The 16,187-nt window shown below is 40.5% G+C and overlaps 1 protein-coding gene across 1 annotated transcript in view; it reads right to left on the bottom strand.

The window, feature by feature from the left end:
* The window catches only part of AFG1L (AFG1 like ATPase), a 74,083-nt gene that overhangs the window by 19,438 nt on the left and 38,458 nt on the right, over positions 1–16,187 (bottom strand). The window lies entirely within an intron of this gene.

The following is a 16,187-nucleotide window of genomic DNA, read 5'->3' as shown; positions in this document are numbered from 1 at the left end:
ATATACAGAACCAAGAGGGGCTATTATATACAATAAGTAAGAAAAAAACTTGATATAAAAGTGTGTAAAGCTGAAATATTATGCAGCCTTAAAAAGGGAAAAAACTCTTAATGTATACATGAATGAACATTGAGGACATTATGCTAGGTGACATAAACCAGTCACAAAAAGACAAATATTCTCATTCCACTTACATGAGGTACTTAGAACAGCGAACAATTAAAGAGACAGAAAGTAGAAATCAGGTGCTGTGGCTCACGCCTATAATCTGAGCACTTTGGCAGGCTGAGGTGGGAGGATCACTTGAGCCCAAGAGTTCAAGACCAGCCTGGGCAATATAGGGAGACCTCGTCTCTGTAAATAGTTAAAAAGAATTAGCCAGGCATGGTGGCATGCGCCTGTGGTCCCAGTTACTCAGGGGGCTGAAGTTGAAGGATTGCTTGAACTCAGGAGGTCAAGGCTACAGTGAGCCATGTTCACACCACTGTACTGCAGCCTAGACAACAGAGCAAGACCCCATCTCAATTTAAAAAAAAAAAGCAGAAAAAGGGGTTGCCAGGGGCTGGGGGGAGGAAGGAATGGGGAATTATTGTTTAATGGGTTCAGAGTTTCAGTTTTACAAGATGAAAGTAGTTCTGGAGATAAATGGTAGTGATGGTTGCATGACATTAAGAATGTATTTAATACCACTGAACTGTACTCTTAAAAAATGATTAAGATGGTAAATCTTATGTGTGTATTTACCAAAAAAGAAAATTGGAAAAAAATGCTGTGAAGCCCCTCTTAGGAGTCAACACAGGAGGCAATAACCATAGTAGCCCACAGCGAGGGGTTCACAGTCACACAACTTGAATGTACATCCCCTCTACCATTTACCAGGCTTGTAGTCTTTCCCTTCTTTCCCAGATGGGCTCCCCAAACAATGGCAGCTAGGTTCATTCTCAGCAATTAATAGAGTAGAAGAATTGTTCTGGTGAAACTGAATGATCTCCAGATAAAAAGGCCAGAGGCACTTACATTGGTTAAGCTTCTCCCAAAGAAAGACCTAGATCCCTACCAGATTACCTTCTGGTAAAGCACACCAGTCACCAAACCTCTCAAGCTGGAGCTTCAATCAGCTTGTTAGTACCAGTGGTCAATGGATATTTGGAAAAAACTTCCAACATAACAGTCAGAGACCAGAATATACAGAGGGGAATAAACTCAGAGGAAACAGAGGACTATTCAGACATCAAAAAAAAAAAAAACCTCAAAAATAAAAGTGGGCCAGGCATGGTGGCTCACACCTATAATTCCAGCATTTTGGGAGGCCAAGGTGGGCAGATTGTTTGAGCTCAGGAGTTTGAGACTAGCCTGGGCAACATAGCAAAACCCCATCTCTACAAAAATCAGCTGGGCATGGTGGTGTACTCCCACAGTCCCAGCTACTTGGGAGGCTGAGGTGGTAGGATTGCTTGAGCCCAGGAGGTGGAGACTACAGTGAATCGAGATCACATCACTGCACTCCAGCCTGGACAACAGAGCGAGACCCTGTCTCACTCAATCAATCAATCAGTAAAAATAAAAGTGAAGTCGGCTGGGCGCGGTGGCTCATGCTTGTAATCCCAGCACTTTGGGAGGCCGAGGCGGGCAGATCACGAGGTCAGGAGATCGAGACCATGGTGAAACCCCATCTCTATTAAAAATACAAAAAAATTAGCCGGGCGTGGTGGCGGGCACCTGTAGTCCCAGCTACTCGGAGAGGCTGAGGCAGGAGAATGGCGTGAACCCAGGAGGCGGAGCTTGCAGTGAGCCGAGATTGCGCCACTGCACTCCAGCCTGGGCGACAGAGCGAGACTCTGTCTCAAAAAAATAAAATAAAATAAAATAAAAATAAAAGTGAAGTCAATATAATAATATACTGAGGAAAAATAAGAGAAGCTACTAAAACTATATAAAGCATAGTGGGAGAAAGAAATTGTCTCTTCAATAAATGATGTTTGGGAGGCTGAGGCATTAGGATTGCTTGAGCCCAGGAGTTTGAGACTAGCCTGGGCAACAAAGCAAGATACCATTTTTACAAAAAAGAAATTGTTTCAATTGAGGAAAAATGATTTCCTACCAATCCATCCAATCTATTCATCAAGTGTGAAAATGGAAAATTGTCCTTTCATAAATTCAGGGTATGAAGAAAACTTCCTACTCAGCAAGAAGAAAACATAGGCCCTGGGAAATGTAGAGGGCCCCTGGGAGGGAAAAAAGCTTGTCAGAGAGAGGCCTGCTTCCAGGACCACAGTGGCACTGCAGGTCAGGAAAGCAGTCAGGTCCAGAGCAAAACTGGAAACTGAAGGGCTCTGGAGATGAAGCAAAATAGAACTTCTCTTACCTAATGCTATTATCAACCCAAATAACCATCTTGAATTTTGTTACACTTAGAAGAGTAACCTTCATACTCTGCAGCAGTTCGTAAACACCTGTGCAAAAAACAAGGTATGATAGGGTGGAGTGAGTTCAGAAAGGGAGGGTAAAACAGAAAAAAGTGAAGATTATGCCACTTAGCATCAACCAGAGTGGTCAATAATTTGGCAGAGAACATTCTCAAAACCTAGCTTTCAGGGTCTCATCCATAATGCTTTTGGCTTTGTCTTATTTTATTTATATTAGAGACAGGGTCTCACTCTGTCATCCAGGCTGGAGTGCAGTGGCATGATCATAGCATACTACAGCCTTGAACTCCTGGACTCAAGCAATCCTCTTGCCTCAGCCTCCTGAGTAGCTGGGGCAGGTGGACACCACTACATCCAGCTAATTTTTATAAAAAAACTATCCTGTAGGCTGGGTGCGATGGCTCATGCCTGTAATCCTAGCACTTTGGGAGGCCAAGGCAGGCAGATCACTTGAAGTCAGGAGTTTAAGACCAGCCTGGCCAACATGGTCAAACCCTGTCTCTTCTGAAAATCTAAAAATTAGCTGGGCGCTGTGGTGCATGCCTATAATCTCAGCTACTTGGGAGGATGAGGTGGGAGAATCACTTGAACCGGGAGGCGGAGGTTGCAGTGAGCCAAGATCGCGCCACTGCACCCAGCCTGGGCAACAGAACAAGACACCATCTCAAAAAACAAACAAACAAACTATCCTGTAGAGATGGGGTCTCACTATGTTGCCCAGTCTGGTCTTAAACTGCAGCCTAGGCCTCCCAAAGTGCTGGGATTGTAGGCATGAGCCACCATACCTGGCCTGTTTTTGTTTTATAATTTATGGGTTCATTCCAACCTGCCTCAGAAACCTCTCTTGCTTTCCTGTTCCTTTTTGCTTTCTTTCTCTACTAAATGTAGCTTGTGCCTTCTAGACCTCACTCATGGTCTAGGCCAGACAAAAGGATCTTCTTTGCTTTGACTCTGCCATCTGGATGGCTTCCTGGCATTTCTCTGCATGTTAACTCTCCATCTATTCTTAAATCTCCACTCAAAACAGTTTTCTACTCCTGCCAAAACTTCTTAATTTTTCTTGGTTTTTTGTTTCTTATATGAACCATTATCATGCAATGGTTATTCTATTTTCAACTTGCCAGAAAAAGCATTATGCTCTTAATTTTAGAACAGCTTCAAATTGGAAAACTTGCATAAAATCTAATAATCTCTAAGTATATTCTATGTATGTGAAATCTTTTGAAAGCAGCATTTTGTATTAGGTAACTGAGAGTGTCATAGCAATTCATAATTCTTCACAATACATTTTGTGGGAATAGTTTAAGGCCTATTCTAATACTGCTACATGATATACTCAAGATAGGCTGAATAAATGTAGTTTAGGGAAAAGGAATGAAGAAAGATGGGGGGAAAGATTGCATGGAGAGAGCTGAATGCTGCTAAGAAAACAAAAAAGTTGGCCGGGCGTGGTGGCTCACACCTGTAATCCTAGCACTTTGGGAGGCCCCGGTGGGCGGATCACTTGAGGTCAGGAGTTCGAGACCAGTGGCCAACATGGTGAAACCCCGTCTCTACTAAAAATACAAAAATTAGCCAGGCATGATGGCAGGCTACTCAGGAGGCTGAGGCAGGAGAATCACTTGAACCCAGGAGGCAGAGGTTGCAGTAAGCCGAGATTGCACCATTGCACTCCAGCCTGGGCAACAGAGGAAGACTCCATCCCAAAAAAAAAAAGAAAGAAAGAAAAGAAAGAAAAAGTTGCACTCACGGTCCTCTCTTCTATTTTTCCCTCTCAACTCAATATATTTTAGAAAGAGCACTTTAGCAAATACTACATTACATATTACATATATAATCTGTTATGTCGTCTTATATTTTATAGTAATATTTAGAAGATGACAAAGAGATACTGCTGTGCCAAAGAAAAGATCCTCAAACATCTAAGGTCACAAATACCTCATATCGCATGAATACCGTATAAGATGGAGATTTTAATATAAGTAAATTGATCAACAAAATGAATACCCTCCTCATGAGAATCATTAGACATAGACATAGTCTATCTAAACAATATTATATACTCCACGTATTTTTACTTGGGGAAACAAGCTAATTTTCTCCTAATAAAAATTTCAGTTTTCTAATAATTATTGAAATTATTTTAAGGGGCTTAAAAATCTATGTCTTAAGGGAAAAATCAGAGGATCAAATGGAGAACAGTGAGACTAATCAGAAGGATATAAAATGGGTCCTAAAGAAGTTTTTGAATTCTTTATTAATCGTAGTGATTTCAGGGAGAGGAAGGTTTACACGGTTTTCTTCAAAATGGCTGTCCCTTAGGAACCCACATCATTTGCATGCTCCTAATTTACATTTTCTCGCAACTTAACGCTATTTTTCTGTTCTATTAAATTTCCTTCCTTAAATTTAATTCCCTATAACTTGTCCTTATGTCTCAGAAATCACAGTGAACTCCACCCTTACACTGTTTCTCGGTGCTGGTCATTCTCCATGTGCTCCCCTCCCCGATGCCTTCTCCATCCTGTCTGTACCCCAAGCGACTGACCTTTCTGGCTGGCTCCTGGCTGGTTCAGCCCGTGGGAGGCATTCCTTGCAGGAAATAGGAGAGAGGGCATAGAAAGGGATGGGTCGTTCTCTCCCATCCCTCCCTGCTTCAGAGCTGTGTCTCAGTAGAGCTGCATCCCTCCAGACCAACAAGCGGCCCATCCCTCAGGCCACAGCTCCAGCTCTCACCAGTCTCCTCCTTTGCCCTTCCATCCCTTGTTTGCTGCCTTAAGCCTGCCCATGCCTCTCTAAGTAGTCTCTAAATTTGGTCTTTACTGAAACATCTGCTGTGAACTGTTTTCTGCCAGGACTCTGACACATCCCGGACTCCCAAAATGCACACACGTAACATTAGACTCAGACTTCAAAATCTGAAATGATTACGCTTATCTAGTGACCAGTTATAAGATTTGTCACAAGTTACCTGTATCTTAGGGAGTTTGTAAAGTAGGATGATGACACCTTCTCTAATGGGCTTTTGATGAGGATCCAGTGACATCACCTTTTAGATTGTGCAGATAGATCATAAGCTTAAGGATGATGCTGGAAGACAGTGATAACCTACCACCTACCTCCAGCAAGCATAAGAGATATGGCAGAAGAGTATTAGAGTTGAACCCAAAAGATCTAGGTACAAATCCTGGCTGGCTGCTTATTAGCTAGGTGACCCTGGGTAAGCCCTCTCAACTCTCCAACCTGCTGTCTCCTTATCTGTTGCGTGCAGGGCCCAACACAGGGAAGTTCCCCATCACTGCTCACTTCTGCATGTGTAATCACGCCAAAGACTGCAAGCATAATGTGCTTACCAATATCTGTTTATACTCAGATCTGTAATTCGTGAAAAAAGAAACATCACACCCTTTGACACATCCCTCTCAAAGATCTGAACAATACAATTAGTAAGTTCAAGCAATTTACATCCATATAAACTCTAAAACCCAACAAACCAAGAATACATTCAAGAACAAGCAGCATAATTTCAAATATAGTCCATATGCTAAGCCAGAATGAAAACTTCAATAAATTCCAAAGAATCAAATGTACTCTAACCATAATTTAATAAAATTATACGTAAATGATAAAAAGATAGCTAAAAATAGAAAAATCTCATACTAAAATATATACCCTTCCATGAACTTCACCCAGATTGCTGAGGATTGCTGAAAAAAGTCTGACAGTCGTGCAGAGAGGACCCTCTCTCCAGGCCCTCCATATTGTCAACAATTCTGTTTCCTTAGTGAGTTCACTGTGTCTCTGCAAAGAATCTCTGGAACCTTCTTATTTCCCATTAAGCAAAACTACATTTCACTCATCACTTTCAGAAGATGTCTCCTACTTCTTCATAAAGAGAACAGAAGGCATTGGGTTGAAAGTCCTTCAACTTCCTATGTGAAACTGCAATCCCACCCACGTCTGCACCCATCCATTCCTCCCTCCTGTGACATTCCTCCTGTTACAAAGGAAAACGATTCCTCTTCCTGTCCTTCTTCCAACCTTCTATCAGTGTTTATTTCATACCCCATCTACCTTCTCAGAAACCAGGGCCCATCAAATCAAATTCCTCTTCTCTTGTAATCCTTCTTATCAACAGCTTATAAAGCTCACACCTGTAATCCCAGCACTTTGGGAGGCTGAGGCAGGCAGATCACTTGAGGTCAAGAGTTCAAGACCAGCCTGACCAACATGGTGAGACTCTGTCTCTACTAAAAATATAAAAATTAGCTGGCTGTGGTGGCACACACCTGTAATCCCTGCTACTTGGGAGAGGCTGAGGCAGGAGAATCGCTTGAACTTGGGAGGTGGAGGTTGCAGTGAGCTTAGATCGCACCACTGCACTCCAGCCTGGACAACAGAGCGAGACTCCATCTCAAAAAAAAAAAAAAGAAAGAAAGAAAAAAAACCACTGAAATTAAAACTTTGTTAGAAAAAATCCTAAGGAAGGAAAAACAGCAAATAAACTGCAAAAAAAAAAAAAAAAAAAAAAAAAACTGCGTCAGTTATTATGGACAAGAACACACAGGAGTCCTATTCAGCCATAAAAAAAGAATGAGATATTGTTATTTGCAGCAACATGAATGAAACTGGAGGTCATTACATTAAGTGAAATAAGCCAGGCACAGAAAGACAAACACCACATATTCTCACTTATTTGTAGGATCCAAAAATCAAAGCAATTGAACTCATGAACATAGAGAGTAGAAGGATGGTTACCAGAGACTGGGAAGGGTAGTGGGAGGCTGGGGTGGAGGGGGAGGTGGGGATGGTTAACGGGTACAAAAAAAATAGAAAGAATAAGTCCTACTATTTGATAGCACAACAGAATGACTATAGTCAATAACTTAATTGTAGATTTTAAAATAACTAAAAGAGTATATAATTTGATTGTAACACAAAGGATAAATGTTTGAGAGGCCGGATATCCCATTCTCCATGATGTGATTATTTCATATTGCAAGCCTGTATCAAAACATCTCATGTACCCCATAAATATATACACCTACTATATACCCACAAAAATTAAAAATTAAAAAATAATTTAAAAGAATTTCGGTAGTTCACACCTGTAATCCAGCACTTTGGGAGGCCAAGGTGGGAGGTCAGGAGTTCAAAACCAACCTAGCCAACATGGTGAAACCCCGTTTCTACTAAAAATACAAAAATTAGCCAGGCATGGTGGCACACACCTGTAATCCCAGCTACCTGGGAGACTGAGGTGGGAGAATTACCTGAACCCGGTAGACGGAGGTTGCAGTGAGCAGAGATCATGCCACTGCACTCCAGGCTGGGCAACAGAGCAAGACTGTCTCAAAAAAAAAAAAAAAATTTAAAGAATTTATTTTCTGCCTAGGTGCAGTGGCTCACACCTGTAATCCCAGCACTTTGGAAGGTCAACATGAGCAGATCACTTGAGGCCAAGAGTTTGAGACCACCCTGGCCAACATGGTGAAACTCCATCTCTACTAAAAATACAAAAATTAGTCGGGTGTGGTGGCACGTGCCTGTAGTCCCAGCTACTCGAGAGGCTGAGGCACAAGAATCATTTGGCAGAGGTTGCAGTGAGCTGAGATTACGCCACTGCACTCCAGTCTGGGCGAAAGAGCAAGACTCTGGCTCAAAAGAAAAAAAGAAAAAGAGTTTATTTTCTTAATAAACAAAGAGCTTTTATAAATCAATCAGTAAGAAAAACAAATGCAAATGGCTTTAACGTTGAAAGAATACTCTCATTCACAATACAAGAGGTACGACTTAAAATATTAATGAAATACCATCATGGCAAAAATCTGAAAGTTTGAGAGGACACTGTATTAACAAAGATGCAGGGGGACAGGCGAGCTGAGATCACGCTGCTGCACTCCAACCTGGGTGACACAGCAAGACTACTCTGTCTGGATAAATAAATAAATAAGCATTGAATGTCTTCAAGCCAGAATCCAGGATGTGTGTCTTGGTAATGAGGTCTCGCATCTTTTGTTGAGCTCTCACTACATGTCAGACACATCAAACAATTCCTATGAAGCAGGTAGGGTTTTCTAAAGTTTATTGCATAAAGCATTACTTCTGCATTATGTTTATGGGTGTTCATTTTAAAAGAAGCCATGTGTTCAAGTTGGAGAAACACTGAATTACAGGACCAAAGTTTAAAAGTTTCTTTGACTAGGCATGGTAGCTCACTCCTGTAATCCCAACACTTTGGGAAGCTGAGGCAGAAAGAATGCCTGAGCCCAGGAGTTCAAGACCAACCTGGACAACATAGAGAGATCTCATCTCTACAAAAATAAAAATAAAAATAAAAAACAACAAAAAAAAGTTTGTTTACTGCAGAATTTCTCAGAGCCTTTGATATACTAACGGCATTGTGATTCTCTGAGAGTTATTCACATAGCATTTCCTAAACTTACTTGATCACAGAGCTCTTTTTTAAATATTTCACATTTTGTAATCATGGAGGAAAAAGTTTTCTCAGAGATAGATATTCCCACTCTTAGCAAATGACTTATGAATTAGATGGCAAAACTAAGACAAAGATGAAGATAGTGTCAGAGCCAAAATGGAAATGCACTTCAACTCTGACTCCAAAGTCCAAAATGATTTTTTTGTTTTTTTGAGACAAGGTGTCGCTCTGTCACCCAGGCTGGAGTCCAGTGGCACCATCACAGCTCACTTCAGGCTTGACCTCCCGGGCTCAAGCAATCCTCCCACCCTAGCCTCCCAAGTAACTGGGACCACAGGTGCCCACCACCATGCCCAGCTAATTTTTACATTTTTTTGTAGAGATGAGATCTCCCTATGTTGCACAAGCTGGTTTCAAACTCCTGGGCTCAAGCGATTCTCCGGCCTCAGCCTCCCGAACTGCTGGGATTACAGGCATGAGCCACTGCAGTGAAATGTTTTCATTATACCATCTCCCTGAGGATTTAGTAGCAAAAACAGAAAAGCTTTAGTAAAAGCCCTATCTTTCATGTAACCACCAAGCACCAATCCCAAGATGAACATTATAATATTTAGCTTTGGAATTTTTTGATTATTTATTTCAATATACCTCACTGTTACTACCCATAATATATGATATATGTCCAATTTAGGTTTCTACTTAACTGAAAAGCAGAGGTTCAAGTCAGGGTTGTATTTGAAGACTAAGATCTCTTTATCACTAACAAATATTTCTGAACACAAGATATTTCTGCTAACCTTAGGCCTTTATGTCTCATTAATAAAATTAGGAGATTAACCTAGATTCAATTTCATACAATTCAACCAGCATTTATGGGCATGTACTCTGTACTCTGCATGTACTGTGCTATGTGCTGAGGATACAATAATGTGTAGAAAGCAATCCTTGTTTCCAAGGAATTCACGGAATAGAAGGGGGGACAAAACACAAATAATAAAACACACAGAGCATATAACATAATATATACTGCATGTGTAGTGAACACACAATGCTCGCATGTACTAAAAAGTCAATACAACATATTGCAAAGAATTGAAGTTCTCAAACTGAGGCACCCAGGGCACTGCAGCAAACTCGAAGGAGCTCTAAGGGCTATTTTAAATGTTTCAGTCCACTACTGAGATACAGCAACATCTCTCGTATATCAGGTAAACTATTAGCTTGAGGTAGTTCACATCCTCAAGGTTAGATCGTGCTACATTCCTTTCAAAAATGTCATATCTCACACTTGTAATCTAGCTACCCAGGAGGCCGAGGCAGGAGGATCACATGAGCCCAGGAGTTAGACACTAGCCTGGGCTATAGCAAGACCCCATCTCACACATACATACATACAATTCACATTTATCTGGGCAGCCTGTATTTTTATTTGCTAAATCTGCCAACCCTACTTTAGATAACATTACTAAATGAGTGTTAAATTTCTGGAATGTGATGATGATAATATAGTTATGCAGGAAAAGGTCCTTGTTAGGCATTATATGTGATATATTTAGGGGTCAAGTGTTATGGTGCAACTTACTTGTAGATGGTTCTAGAAAATAAGATATTTAGAGAGAAAATTAAACAAATGTGGCAAAATGTTAACCATTAGTGGATCTAAGTATATTGTTGAAATTTTTCAAAATGAAAAGTTGGAAAAAAACAGAACAAAATTTGGTAAGGTGACTACTATATTACTTTTACTTTTGAAATAAATCTAAAATTATTCAAAAATATCTGCATATTTATATTGTAGACATTTGCTTTCAAAACTGTTATCAGAACTATTCCTTTACTGCAAACTAAAAGAATGTATGTCATCCATCATTCCAAATATTTTGATTTAATGATTTTAACATTATCCTTTGTTCCCTATGATATTAAAGTTCTAGCATTAAAAAATGATCCAAGGTGATTCTCATCAAAGTTACACATTGAAATAGCACGTCCTCTGCCTTTCTGGGTCACTATCCACCTGCTACTCTGGCATCATTTCCACTAGGACAATTAGATAATAAGGGTGGTGCTGTTAAAATAAAAAGTGTTGTTTTCAATTTGTTTAAAATGCAGGAATACTACTTTTCCTGTTTCTCTCCGTTCCCCCCACCATTGCATTATTATCTCCAAAATGATAGAATCAGAAACAATGATTCCAGCTGGAATGCTGAGCATAATTACATCTTTTAAAAACTGGCATTATAGCATTCTCAACATGGACCACTTTTTGATAAAAGTAGATCATTTCAGGTTTCTAAGAAGATCTTTAAAAACTAAAAAACTGAACTATATATTAGCACCCATAAATTCTCTTTAAATGAAAATGGTTTTTGAAATGTCTTTAGCTGATTTGCAAAAGAATCTCGGCAGCCTAAAGTATAATAAACCAACTTGCTCAGTTTACTAGCATAATTAAGCCTATTTAAGTATCTAAATAAGTTGGGGGTGTGCTTAAAACTCTAAAACTACTAGTGTAAGAAATAGCTCAATTTCTGATTATAACACAATTTAAAGATGCAAATGACTTTTTGATGTCTCATGCATTCAAGTCACAAACATTTATAAGTTCCTGTGTGCACCACTGGGAGACAAATGACAGCGGGCTAGTTTTCTGGCAAATCCTTCCATGTTCACTTTGCTCCTACCTGATACTCTGCTTTTGGCCTAGCTTAGGTGAAGCTCTGCTAGGTCTGGTCTACTCCAGTCCACTACTAGTTCAGTCCACTACTGAGATATGAGCATTATTCTCAAGCCAATCTGGGCTTCATCAAAAGAAAGATGTGGAAAATATCCCTTGTTCTGAACGCTGTTGTTGTTCTGAATCTGAGAAATTAAACTCGCCTTCCAGGCATCTTCAGGGTTAGCTAAAAACTGATGTTAAGGAGGGAATGAGAAGAGGACACATTCACAGAGACATACGTGGATACAGGCAAACAATGGAGACACCTACACTCTCACACAGATACATGGATAGGCTCTGTGACTCTTTAGTGATGGCTTTGTTACTCATTCACGTTTCATTCGTTCCACAAACATGAATTGAGTATTGAGCACCTACTTTGTGCTAGGCAGTGGGCTGGGATCTTCAGGCCCAGAAGGCCAAGAAAAGAAAAACCGGACAGGGGCAGTGGCTCACACCTGTAATCCCAACACTTTCAGAGGCCAAGGTAGGAAGATCACTTCAGGTTAGGAGTTCAAGACCAGCCTGGCTCATCTCTACTAAAAATTAGCCAAGCACGGTGGCAAACGCCTATAATCCCAGCTGCTTCGGAGGCTGAGGCATGAAAATCGCCTTAACTTGGGAGGTGGAGGTTGCCACGAGCTGAGATCGTGCCACTGCACTCCAGCCTGGGTGACAGAGTGAGACTCCATCTCAAAAAAAAAAAAAAGAAAGAAAGAAAGAAATACAACATCTACCAGAGGAGGATGTGGTCACCAAGAAGGCAATGTGAGGTGAGCCATAACAAAAGGATGGAGGGTGGGCAGCTTTAGCAAAGACCCAGAGACAAAATAAGGTCTCCGCCTCATCCAAGGATCTTAAAGCAGGGTCATCATAGCTGGGGCTTTTATTGCCAGCAGAGAACAATGGCAGAGGAGGCTGGCAAGAGGCAGGGACTAGGCTCTCAAGAATCTTGAAGGACATGCTGAGTTTGTAGTTTATCCTGAGGGGGCTGAAAGCTTTAAGAAGGAGAAGAGTGTGATCAGATTTATATGTATTCAGTTTATGAAATTTCAGAGACAGGAAAACATTGCATTGCTAAAACCCTCTTATAAACATATTTCATATGCCTTTCTGAGGACTGTGCTAATAATTCCCCTTCCACAGTCTGTTTTTTTTTAATTTTTTTAATTTTTATTTTTTAGAGATGAAGTCTTGCCATGATGCCCAGGCTCATTTCAAACTCCTGGGCTCAAGTGATCTGCCCACCTCAACCTCCCAAAGTGCTGGGATTACAGGCATGACCCACCACACCCGGCCCCTCAGTCTATTTGTAAGAAGGAAAGGCTGAACTAGTAGACTCTAAAATTTTATTTTCAAGAAAAGTTGTAATTTTTTCAAACTGAAAAAAAAATTCAACTAACCCTGCCAGGCACAGTGGCTCACACCTGTAATCCCAGCACTATGGGAGGCTGAGGTGGGCAATCATTTGAGGCCAAGAGTTTGAGACCAGCCTGACCAACATGGTGAAACACAGTATCTACTAAAAATACAAAAATTAGCCGGGCGTGGTGGTGCATGCCTGTAGCCCTACCTACTCAGGAGGCTGTGGCACGAGAATTGCTTGAACCCAGGAGGCAGAGGTTGCAGTGAGCCGAGATCGCACCACTGAACTCCAGCCTGTGTGACAGATCAAGACTCTGTCTCAAAAACAAAACAAAACAAAAACAAAACTAACCTGTTGAAATATCTTGCAATCACATGTAAAATATTTTCACAATGGAATATTACAAACAGGCAAAATTGAAGACTATATGGAACACCTCGTTACCCACCCTCCAGCTTTATCAAATCTTTCTATGTTGACATTTATTTCAAAATTTAAGTAATAAAGCATTAAGTATAGTTGAAGCCTCCCTTGTCCCCTTCCTCCTCAGTATTAGCCACCTGAATGTATAGTTTATCATCCCCATGCTAAGCAACATTCCATTTTATAAATACATTCTGATTTGTTTATCCAGTCTTGTGGCATCTGCTAGTTATTTCTGAAAAAAAATACTCTCCTTTGTCTATTTTTCTACTGGGTTGTCTGTTTTTCTATTATATGGTAGATGTTATTTATATATTCTTTATTATTATTATTATTTGCAGAGATGAGGTCTTGCTATGTTGCTCAGGCTCGTTTCAAACTCCTGGCCTCAAGTGATCCTCCCAACCCTCAGCCTCTCATAGTGTTGAGATTACAGGCGTGAGCCATTGCATCTGGTCAGGGTTCTTTACGTATTCTAGAGAGCGATCCATAATCAATTTTTTTTTTTTTTTGAGATGGAGTCTCCCTCTGTCACCCAGGCTGGAGTGCAGTGGCGGATATCACCTCACTACAACCTCCGCCTCCCACGTTCAAGCGATTCTCATGCCTCAGCCTTCTGAGTAGCTGGAATTACAGGCGCCCGCCACCACACCTGGCTAATTTTTGTATTTTTAGTAGAGACGGGGTTTCACCATGTTGGCCAGGTTGGTCTCGAACTCCTGACCTCAGGTGATCCTCCTGCCTCAGCCTCCCAAAGTGCTGGGATTACAGGCGTGAGCCACCGCGCCCAGCCAGTAGTCAATTATTTTTGATGAAAAATCTTTTCTCCCAGTCTGTCGTCTACATTTTCACTTTTCCTATGGTACCTTTTGTTAACTAGAAGTTTTAAATTTTAACATAGTCAAATGTATCAGTGTTTACAAGTTGGACTTTTTTTTTTTAATTTACAGGACAACATGAACATATATATTGGACTTTCATATCTTGTATAAGAAATTCTTCTGGCTGGGCATGATGGCTCAGCCTGTAACCCCAGCACTTTGGAAGACTGAGGCAGGTGAATTGCTTGAGACCAGGAGTTTAAGACCAGCCGGGGCAACATGGTGAGACCACATCTCTACAAAATACAAAAAATTAGCCAGGCATGGTGGTATGCACATGTAGTCCCAGCTACTAGGGAGGCTAAGCTGAAAGGATTGCTTGAGCCCGGGAGGTCAAGGCTGCAGTGAGCCATGACTGCACTCCAGCCTGGGCAACACAGCAAAACTCTACCTCGAAAAAAAGAAAAGAAATTATTTCTTTTCCCAAGTTCACAAAGTTACTCCTCTATATTTTCTTCAAGAAGTTCTAAAGTTTCACTTTAAATTTAGGGCATTTATTTCTAGAGGTAAGTACCTAATTTTATTTTAATCTTCACATAGATAACCAATGATCCCATGCTAATTTAGTGAATAGACGATACTTTTCCAACTAATTCACAATGTCAACTCAATCATATATCAAGTTCCCATGTATATTCTCAACTTTCTATTTTGTTCTATTTGTCTGTTTGTCTATTTAATGGAATAGTGAATAGCTCCTGTTGAATAGAGGCAGGGATACAATATAGTAATGGAATATTAAACTTGAAAGCTAGACTAGGTAAAGTTCAAGCAGGACTTTGAATACAATTAATGATCTACCAGCCCTCATATCTAGTCAGGTAGCAGTCATCTAGAGCGAAGGCCAGCAAATTATGGCCATGGGCTAAATCCAGCATGACACTTGTTTTTGTAAAGATTTATTGGAATACAGTTATTTATGTATTGCCTGTGGCTGCTCTGAGTGCAATGGTAGAATTGAGTAGTTCTTTTCCATCTGCCTCATGCATTGTTCTTGGAAGGGTGAGGAGGGGGTATCCAAATAAAAGATGGTAGGATATAAGAGGGAGTTGGAAATAAGTTCTCATTAGGGAAAAACTGAAAATTATCTGGTAGAGGGCAGGAGAAAAAGGAAAGGAGTTCTGTGGCTCCGAATTCTCAGGTCTCTTGGGCTACAATGTCTCCTCCCAAGAGATGAAAAAACCTGGCTGCCTATAGACCCCTGATTAATGGAAACAGAGATTTTCAGAGTAGCTCCATACTCTATTTAATTCTCTCCCTCCCTGACTCTGGAAATGCTTGATTTGGCTGTGTAAAAGTAATTCTAATTATAGTGATTTACATGAACTACTTACCATTTATGCCTAATTACCTCACAGCACAATAACAATTATGCATACATTAAAAGTGTCAGATTAACCTGGTTGTAAATTTTATTCAATAACAAAAGTAAAGTGTTTATAAATGTTCATTCTTCATAGTTTGTTGCTCATATGGCATGGTCATCTGTTCATAACATCTTCAAATGTTAATTTACTAGAGAAAACATTGTTACATAGGTAGGTGAAAGCAGCCTGGTAGTTTGTCACCAATTTTTTCACCTTGGTTAATAAATTTGGTATCTTGTGAAGAAGGTATACTTTATTTTAATATTATAGCATAGACTTACAGAAAGTTTCTTAGGAGTATAATGAGGGAAAAAAAAATAAGTCCACCATAACAAAGTCTATTTGTGTTTTGTTTTGTTTTTTGAGATAGTCTCTCTCTGTCACCCAGGCTGGAGTGCAGTGGCACGATCTTGGCTTACTGCAGCCTCAACTTTCTGGGCTCAAGTGATCCTCCCACCTCAGCCTCCCAATTAGGTGGACCACAGGCATGTACCACCATGCCTAGCTAATTTTTTTTTTTTTTTTGGTAGAGATGGGGTCTCCCTGTGTTGGCCAGGCTGATCTCA

This window comes from Hylobates moloch, unplaced genomic scaffold, assembly GCF_009828535.3.
Source record: "Hylobates moloch isolate HMO894 unplaced genomic scaffold, HMol_V3 SCAFFOLD_2, whole genome shotgun sequence".
Classification (NCBI taxonomy): Eukaryota; Metazoa; Chordata; class Mammalia; order Primates; family Hylobatidae; genus Hylobates; species Hylobates moloch.
The sequence above is the reverse complement of the archived record's forward strand: the minus strand, read 5'-3'. Positions and strand labels throughout refer to the sequence as shown.